The sequence below is a fragment of the Myripristis murdjan genome, chromosome 5 (genome assembly GCF_902150065.1).
Source record: "Myripristis murdjan chromosome 5, fMyrMur1.1, whole genome shotgun sequence".
Lineage (NCBI taxonomy): Eukaryota > Metazoa > Chordata > Actinopteri > Holocentriformes > Holocentridae > Myripristis > Myripristis murdjan.
In genome coordinates this window covers 36,771,291-36,780,235 of record NC_043984.1, presented here as the reverse complement: position 1 = coordinate 36,780,235, position 8,945 = coordinate 36,771,291, and the positions used below count along the sequence as shown (strand labels likewise).

Below are 8,945 nucleotides of genomic sequence, written 5' to 3'. Positions count from 1 at the left end.
CAGGGCTGCAGGACGTAAAGCCTCATCACAAAGACAGATGCACATGTGAGCGCTGAGTGGCTCTGGTCTACAGAGATGTGGGGAAAAGTGCTGAGTCATCCTTGATGCTCTGGACCAGAGAGCGCTTACAAACGAGGCCTCGCATTACACAGGTAACGTGACTGGTTCATTTTGCGTGTCGTTTTTCAAAATAAAAGCACGACAAAACCGCGATGCTTTGTGGGTTGTAGTAGGTGGTATTTCGGTTTGCGTGCTCGTAGCACAGGTTGTATTATAATACAATATATAATGATTACCCTCTCCCCTCCCTGCCCCCCTCCTAACATACTGTGTCACCTAAGCACTGCACTTCCAACACACAACACCTAATGTGTTCAATAAATAATAAACATTGATGGCCATGAAAAGCACAAAACAAAATGGGAAAGAAGGTATAGAAAATGTTTAGGAATAAAAAGGGAGAGCAGGGTTATATAAAACACTATAGACTTTATTATTATTGTACAGGGATTAAACACTATTCGATATTGTGATAACATCCATCCATTCATTTTCTGTCACTGCTTCATCGCACTCGTCATTGTGATAACATTTGAAATCTGTTTAAATGACTTGGCTGTCATAGTTTAACTCTAGCAGCAGATGGGGCTAGTGAGCACTGAATGAAGCTTCGAGTAGCGAACCTTAGGGCAAAGCAATGGGCTGGAAAGCCTCATTGCTTCAGGAAGCTTCATTTTCCCATCACTACCTGCAGGCCTGCAGGGGAGGGGGGGGTTGGTGTCACAGCAGGATTGAGGATTTGTCTGGTCTGGTTTAGCAGAGCTGATGGGAGTGAGAGCCTTCCCTGGTGTTTCAGCCCCTGCACACACACGTCTCTGTCTCTGGGCCCCCAGCACCAACACACCTCTGTCACAGCAGGTCAACACAGGTGTTAGCGATGACTTTAGCTTTAGCTGACCCGTGTCTCACAAACCCAGGACCCTGCTGTGTTAGACCTTAACGACCACTTTAATTATTAAATTTGCTGTTGATCTGTCATGGAACTGGACTCGACACTAACTGCACACATGCAGGTAACTCAATGAACAGACTTTATTTCTTTTACTAAACTGAATCAGAACAGACTCCTCCTCTGCTGGGCCTCCTCTGTGAAAGCAGAGCAGCCCAGATGATCAGGTGTTCAGTCGGTGACCTCCTCCTCCTCCTGTCTGAGCAGGAGCACGGCTCCTGGGGCTGCACCTCGTCCTCCTGTAAGGCCTGAAACACCACAGCAGGATTTAACATGCTGAGCTCACGGCGTGTCACTTTACCTCTCTCAGAAACATGGGAAAAAGTGTAATGAGCAAATAAGCTAAAAATGACCAAAACATCAAAATACACGTGTGTGTGTGTATCTCTCTCTCTCTCTCTCTCTCTCTCTCTCTCTCTCTCTCTCTCTCTCTCTCTCTCTCTCTCTCTCTCTCTCTATATATATATATATATATATACACTACTCACAAAAAGTTAGGGATATTCGGCTTTCGGGTGAAATTTCAGGATGAACCTAAAATGCATTATAACCTTTACAGGTGCACTTAATGTGACCTTCTGTAAACTTTTGAATGCACATGTCCAACTGTTCAATGTTTCAGTACTTTTTGCACAAGTTGCTGTTCTCTAACAAGGAGTTTAACGGCAAAATTCACATCAGGTGTTTGATCCATGAATCGACCAATACATTTCCTGGTTCAATTAGAATTGGTATTTAAACAGTCCTCCTCATTATGCTGTTCACATTTTGACATCATGAGACCAAGACGACACCTAACAATTGATCAGCAGCACCTCGCCATTGCGAGGCTTCAAACAGGATGTTCTCAGACGGAAGTGGCCACTGAGCTTAGAGTGTCACAGAGTGTCATCAGCAGGTTGCAACAGAGATACAGAGAGACTGGAAGAGTCACAGAAAGGCATAGAAGTGGACGTCCTTTGGCCCCATCCCACACTGATGACCGCTTCATTGTGAACAGTGCCCTGCGGAACCAGATGATGAATGCCACTCAACTCCAGGTACGTTTAAGGGAGGTGAGAGGCACCCAAGTGTCACGTCAGAACATTCGAAACCGTTTACATCAGCATGGTCTGCGTGCTAGACGACCTGCAAGGGTACCTGACCACACCACCAGGCACAGGTGTCATCGTCTTGCATGGGCCAGGGAGCATTTACGCTGGACGAGGGACCAGTGGGCCTCAGTGCTGTTCTCTGATGAAAGCTGATTCATGTTGAGCAGAAATGATGGCCGCCAACGATGTTGGAGACGTCAAGGAGAGCGCTATGCATCAGCCACTGTTGTCACCAGACGAGCCTTTGGTGGTGGTGGTGTTACTGTGTGGGCAGGTGTGTCTGGTCAGTACAGAACTGCCTGAATGGTACAGTGACAAGCCCATACTACCTGAATAATATCATTAATCCAGTCATTGTGCCCCTGCATGAACAACACAGGCCTAATTTCATCTTCATGGACGACAATGCTCCAGCTCATCGAGGTCGTATCATTAGGGAACGGCTGCTGGAGACTGGGGTACCTCAGATGGAGTGGCCTGCACTTTCTCAGACCTGAATCCCATAGAAAACCTATGGGATCAGCTGAGTGGCCGTGTAGAAGCTCGGAGCTCTGTACCCCAGAACCTCAATGTCCTGAGGGCCGCCCTTCAAGAAGAGTGGGATGCCATGCCTCAGCAGACAATAAGTCGACTTGTGAACAGCATGAGACGTCGTTGTCAAGCTGTAATTGATGCTCAAGGGCACATGACAAGTTATTGACACTGACATTTTTTGTTGTGGTATATCCACCACTGTTGTTGGCTTTTGTTTCAAGAAATTGTTTGAGATGAGGAAATCACCAGTGTATGCTTCTACTTAAATGCCCTACTTTCATGATATAATATCAATGTAGCGTGAACTTTTTATATTTTCCATAAATTTCACCCGAAAGCCAAATATCCTGAACTTTTTGTGAGTAGTGTATATATATATATATATATATATATATATACAGATATGTATGTGTATGTGTGAAAACTAATTAGAAATCATTATATAAATATATTTATATATCTTTCTTGCTTTGTTTGTTTATTTGGATCCTCATTAGCTGCCACCAAAGTAGCAGCTACTCTTCCTGGGGTCCACTAACAACAATAATTATCACATATTACAGATCTCAATAAAAAACAGTTAGCAATCCTGATAAAAACTTTTCCAAGACAAATAAAAGTAATAAAAACAAGCATCACAACACCTCAACTTATCAGTCGTGGTTGTTCAGTTCAATTCATTCACATTAGGGTTATTCATCATGTGTGTTTTTTTTTTTTTAGCAGTCTCTTAAAACTTGCCTTACTGGGTGCTTCAGTGATCATAGTTGGTAACGTATGCTATTCTGTAATGGCCCTATAGATTACAGATCTGCATATTTCATTTGTTCTGGGTTTTTGTTTAACCATGTGACCTTTAGTAGCAGAGCCGGCCCGATGACTTTGGTGGCCCTAAACAAGATTTTTGTGGCCCCAAAACACATCCAGCACAACCATCAAATCACTCACACACTGCTCATGACTGCATGAATACACACACACACACACACACACACACACACACACACACACACACACACACGAGAAATGGACAAATTAATTAACAACAATTTCTTACTTTATTTTAAACAATGTATATTAAAATATATGAAAATTTGAGAAGTTACAAAACCCAACCAAAAATATTCAGAATGCTAAATAAAGTGAACATATTGAAACAATAAAAGCAACATACCTGACTAAAAAAAAAAACAAATAAATGAACAATGAACAATCAAATTGAGTGCAAAATTTTCAAAATAAAGTTAAAAGTGCAAAATAAATGCAAATAAACTACAGTCCAAAGCAGGAGGCTGAAGTTGCTGTTTGTTCGGCTGCAGCAGTAGATGTGCTAAAGAACTTCAGTAATGCCCCTGAAAAGATTATCATTTCAATGATTTTTTATTCTTAAATATAAGGCACTTAAGGTACATTACATGTCTCTGTCAGGCTTATATATTACAGTTTTTCTCCACTGGTTTAGCTCATTTCTTGAAACTGAAATTACATTCTCAAAACTCTAAAATCATTTGGCAAAACAGTCTTACAGTTCAGCACAACACCATAGCTCACTTGCAAAAGCTCATATCTCTCCCAAAACTGTTCACTCATGCTTCAGAACTAAATTCCTTTCCCATATAAACAGTCAGTGCCCCCAAAATGAGAAAGATCCTTCTCAATTGCTTTGGCTCATTTCTTGAAACAGACCGGACGTTCTCAACACTCTTGGTGCTTTTGCCAAAATAACCTGGATGGTTCAGCATAACACCATGGTTCACCTGCAAAAGCTCATATCTCTCCCAAAACAGTTCACTCATGTCAAAATGAAGTTTCCTTCTCATATCAATAGTCAGTGCCCCCAAAATGCATCGTCCCTTTGGCATTGTGTAAGCACTGCAAGTCAAAATGTTTAGATGTTTTGTCACTATGGCAGAGGACCACTGAAATATCCCTCATGTCCACCTCTCAGTCTTAGCCCAGTCCTTCACTGACAATAGTTACTGTACTCATTTTTTTTTGTCTAGCTAACAGAATACAATTGTGTATAAAACTGAAAAAAAAAAAAAAGATTTTACAGTAAGAGTAGCCTCCAAGGTTTGACATCACACGTTGCACTCATACTGCCAAGGAAACTGTAACCATTACAGTATTTATCAGTCGCTTTACCTCCTCTGTCAACTCAGAAACCCTGGTATCAAAACAGCTAATACATCGGCCTAATGAGAGGCGCTCTTCCCAAAATAACACATTTTGTTTGTCAAAAGGCTCTTACCATGACAAAACATTTCAAACATGCAGCAAAAGCACATTTTGTCACCACCCAATACAACTAACCCAGCCACTCACTCACTTCATCCTCAACACCAAAATGCAACACACCCTTTTCAGTCTGAGCAGCTTCAACCTTATTTTTTCTTGTGTGCATTGCAGTCATATTGTTTTTTTGACATCGTCACATATTGTAAAGCAAGTAGCAAAAGCCAATATTTCCCTCAAACAACTCAACTTCTGCCCAAATGAGTAGATTCCTTCAATCAGCTCTACTGTACTGTAACACAGCTGACAGCAGAATACAAAATACAGCTGTCAGTTTGAACAAGGTTCTCCTGTGAGCTGCACATTCAAATGTGAACTTACAGTAAAGAACTGCATTCAAACTCAGAAAGACTTTGAAGTGACATTTTACTGTATTGATGGAAAAACTGAAATACTATAAGTCACATACAGTATTACACAGAAAAAACTCAAAGGAGTTGAAAAAAATACAAAATACAATTTATAGGCCCTTTTTTGTCGGTGCATCCTGACTGATTGGTGAATGGTGATTGGTGGAAATGGTAGTGATGCAGGTGCAATGGAGTAAGGCCATGGAAATGACACATGTGAGGAGTGAAAAATGTGTGAATCCAATGAAAAGCTATGAACACATTTGCAAAAGAAAACTTCTGCTTCTTCATTATACTGAAAAAAAAAATGATTGAAAAAAAAACAACTGTAAAATGTTCCAAGAGATTCATATATGGTATTATTCATGGTATTATGTTCTTGACTCATTCTGACAATTGAACAGACTATTGTGCATGTGAAGACTTATACAATGAAATGATGCTGACATGTTTTGGAGAACAACCATTAGACTGAGAACCCAACAGTCAGTTTAGATCAACAACATCTATTCACTTGGAAAATTGTGCTAACTGTAGGCTAACTGTAGGCTAACTGTGCTAACTGTAGGCTAACTGTGCTAACTGTAGGCTAACTGTGCTAACTGTAGGCTAACTGTGCTAACTGTAGGCTAACTGTACTAAATCATATGCAGCGATGTACTGAAACACTGAAGCATGTACTAAGACATCTGCAATTTCATGAAATGAATGAGAAGTTCAAGTTTGTTTTGAACAATTGCCAAGTGGTTTGGAGTTTTGTCCATGTTATTTTGAGAATGTCATTTCAGTTTCAAGAAATGAGCCAATGAGACATTAAACTTGCAAATTTTCCAATTAAAATGTCAAAATATGATCTACAAAGATTTACATTTACAAAGCTAATCATTAGTCTGAAACAATTTGGGGCAATGTGGACATCTGATAGATTGTTTATTAAGATAATAAACCAAATCATCAATATTTCATGTTGCAAGAAGACACTGGGTGCTAGTTAACAAACCCACTGTGGCCTTTATGAATCATAAATGATGATGCATCCTACTCATGTTAGCTAACGTTAAGTAGCAAGCAAAGAGGAAGAAATCAACAAGCTTGTTTAGATGATTTCAGCTATTTCTGCTAAAATCATAAACACATAACATTCATTACTTCCTAGACAGCTTCCCAGGTTCAATTATTGTGGCTTAATTTCACTCATTCAAAATCAAAATACATATTTAATGTTGAAAAAAACACATTAGTAGGCTAATTAAGTTAGCTTAGCTAATAAGTCAAGGTGGGTATCTGGTTAACTTATACTTCTAATTTCAGATTCACAATAACAAACCTTTATCCCTCGTCATCTTTTCCTTTTCCAGTCTTCTCTTTTTTGGCCCTTGAGCGCCACTCCTACATTTCCGTTTAGGAGCCATGCTGCAGCTGGAATCAAGGTGTTATACAGGAGCCGGGGCCCCTTTAAGGGACAGTACAGTGGCTATGTGCTGTGCTGTGTGTGTGTGTGTGTGTGTGTGTGTGTGTGTGTGTGTGTGTGTGTGTGTGTGTGTGTGTGCGTTGGTAAAGTTGGTGTGGGGTTTTGGTTTTGAAGAGATGGCATTTTAGTGAAAGAGCTCTCGACAGAAGTAGATGAAGGAGGTTTAAATGACACTTTTGCACAACATTAAGATTTGAATATACAAACATTATCATGACTCATTATTTTTACAAACCTGTCCAATCAATCAATTAACAATAATCCAACTGATATAAATAATAATAAAAAAAAACATAACTATAAACCACAAATCAGCCAAACATGTTCTAAACTCTTTCAGGTCAGAGTTTGTTTCTGACAAACTGGCAGCTCAACCACACTATAAGGATCATATGGCCACAAAGCAAACACAGGGTAGAGAGGCTCAGTGAAGGTGGAGCTGAAGGTGTGCAGGTGTCTCAGTCTGTCAGAAGAGACTCTGTAGAAGGACAGAGTCCCAGCAGAGCAGTCCAGATACACTGCTACTCTGTCAGATCCACGGGGACGGACAGAGATGCTGGTGTCCTCACTGTTGTGTCTGGCAGAGTAGCTGTGATCATCATCATCATCATAATCATCATCATCATCATCACAGCACCTCAGACTCCAGGACTGTTTATTGTCTCCAAGCACAGAGTCATCACCACTTCTTGTGATTCCTCTGTAAGTCACTGCTATAGAAACCCGTCCTCTCCACTGGACCTCCCAGTAACATCGCCCAGTCAGACCTTCTCTACACAGAACCTGAGGGTCCCAGTCAAATCTGTCTGGGTCATAAAGATACAGCAGCTCCTCGATCTCCAACATCACCTTCCTGTTGTCCTCAGACAGACGGAGGTCTCTGTTCACTGTGTTTGGATCCAGTGTGAGATCACAGGCATCTGATGGGGAGAAGACACACAACACACCTCAGAAAGCCTCATTCACTCACACTCTCTTGGCTCTTAGAAGGTTATTATAGTTTGGCATTTTTCATAAAAAATAAAAACTAATGTCATTTTACACTTTGTGTTTACAATTTGAGTTTGGTTTGAATTCATTTTTAAAGAGGATTTGCTTGTTTGGTTTATTGTTTTTAATACTTATTTTTTGTTGAGTTTGTAAGGCAGATTTCATATCCACCAAAATACCAGAGAAAAACAAATACATATCAACAATTAAACAAATGAGACCTTTTTTCTCCTTTTTCTCCTTCAGTTTTTTCTCTCTTATATCTCCCTCTTTTTCTCTACTCCTCTCTGTCCTGCCCCCTACCCTCATCATACCCCCCTTACACACACACACACACACACACACACATGCAAACACACACACACACACACACACACACCAAAAGTAAACTACAATTGATTTTCTTTCTTAATTCTTTGTTTCTTCTTATTTTCTGTTGTTTTCTTTGAGTTCCTGTCTGCTTCTTTCTTTCTTTCCACATCTGTTCATCCTGTCTTCCCCTTTTCTAACATGTTTTTTGTCCTTGTAGCTTTGACTGGACTCAGCAGAGAGAGACAGGAAAGGCCGGGGAGAGAGAGGGGCCGCCCTGCAGCAAAGGGCCTGAGGTGGGATTCAAACCCACGACTCAGCCTGGACAAGCTGGAGCTCTGCAGCACGTGAGCTCCCAGGGCGCCCAGCTTTCTCTGTCCTGTCAGCTCACACTCACACACACTCACACACACACACACACACACACACACACACACACACACACACACACACACACACACACACACACACACACACACACACACACGCGCACACACACACACACACACACACACACACACACACACACACACACACACACATAGTTTCAGCTCGCTCACATTCTCTGTAAAGCCCTGTTTGGATTTGTACTCCGTGTGTGTGTGTAATTTTATTAAATACATAATTTATTAAATATATATTTTCTAAATTCCCTTTCTGTGTGTGTGTGTGTGTGTGTGTGTGTGTGCGCGTGTGTGTGTGTGTGTGTATGTGTGTGTGTGAGAGCGTGTGTGTGTGTGTGAGACAGAGAGAGAGAGAGAGAGAGTGTGTGTGTCCAAAATAAAGACCTCAAACTTCACACCAAAATATCAGTCTACTTAGCAGTTGTCATCACAACCCTCCTGTCCACCTGTGAGGCATGGACCTTGTACAGTCGCCACCTCAGGATGCTC

The 8,945-nt window shown here is 41.0% G+C and overlaps 1 protein-coding gene across 1 annotated transcript in view; it reads right to left on the bottom strand.

The window, feature by feature from the left end:
• The window catches only part of LOC115359332 (NACHT, LRR and PYD domains-containing protein 14-like), a gene marked incomplete at its 3' end in the record, with an annotated part of 845,616 nt that overhangs the window by 727,890 nt on the left and 108,781 nt on the right, over nt 1-8,945 (bottom strand). The gene's annotated exons all lie outside the window — the stretch shown is intronic.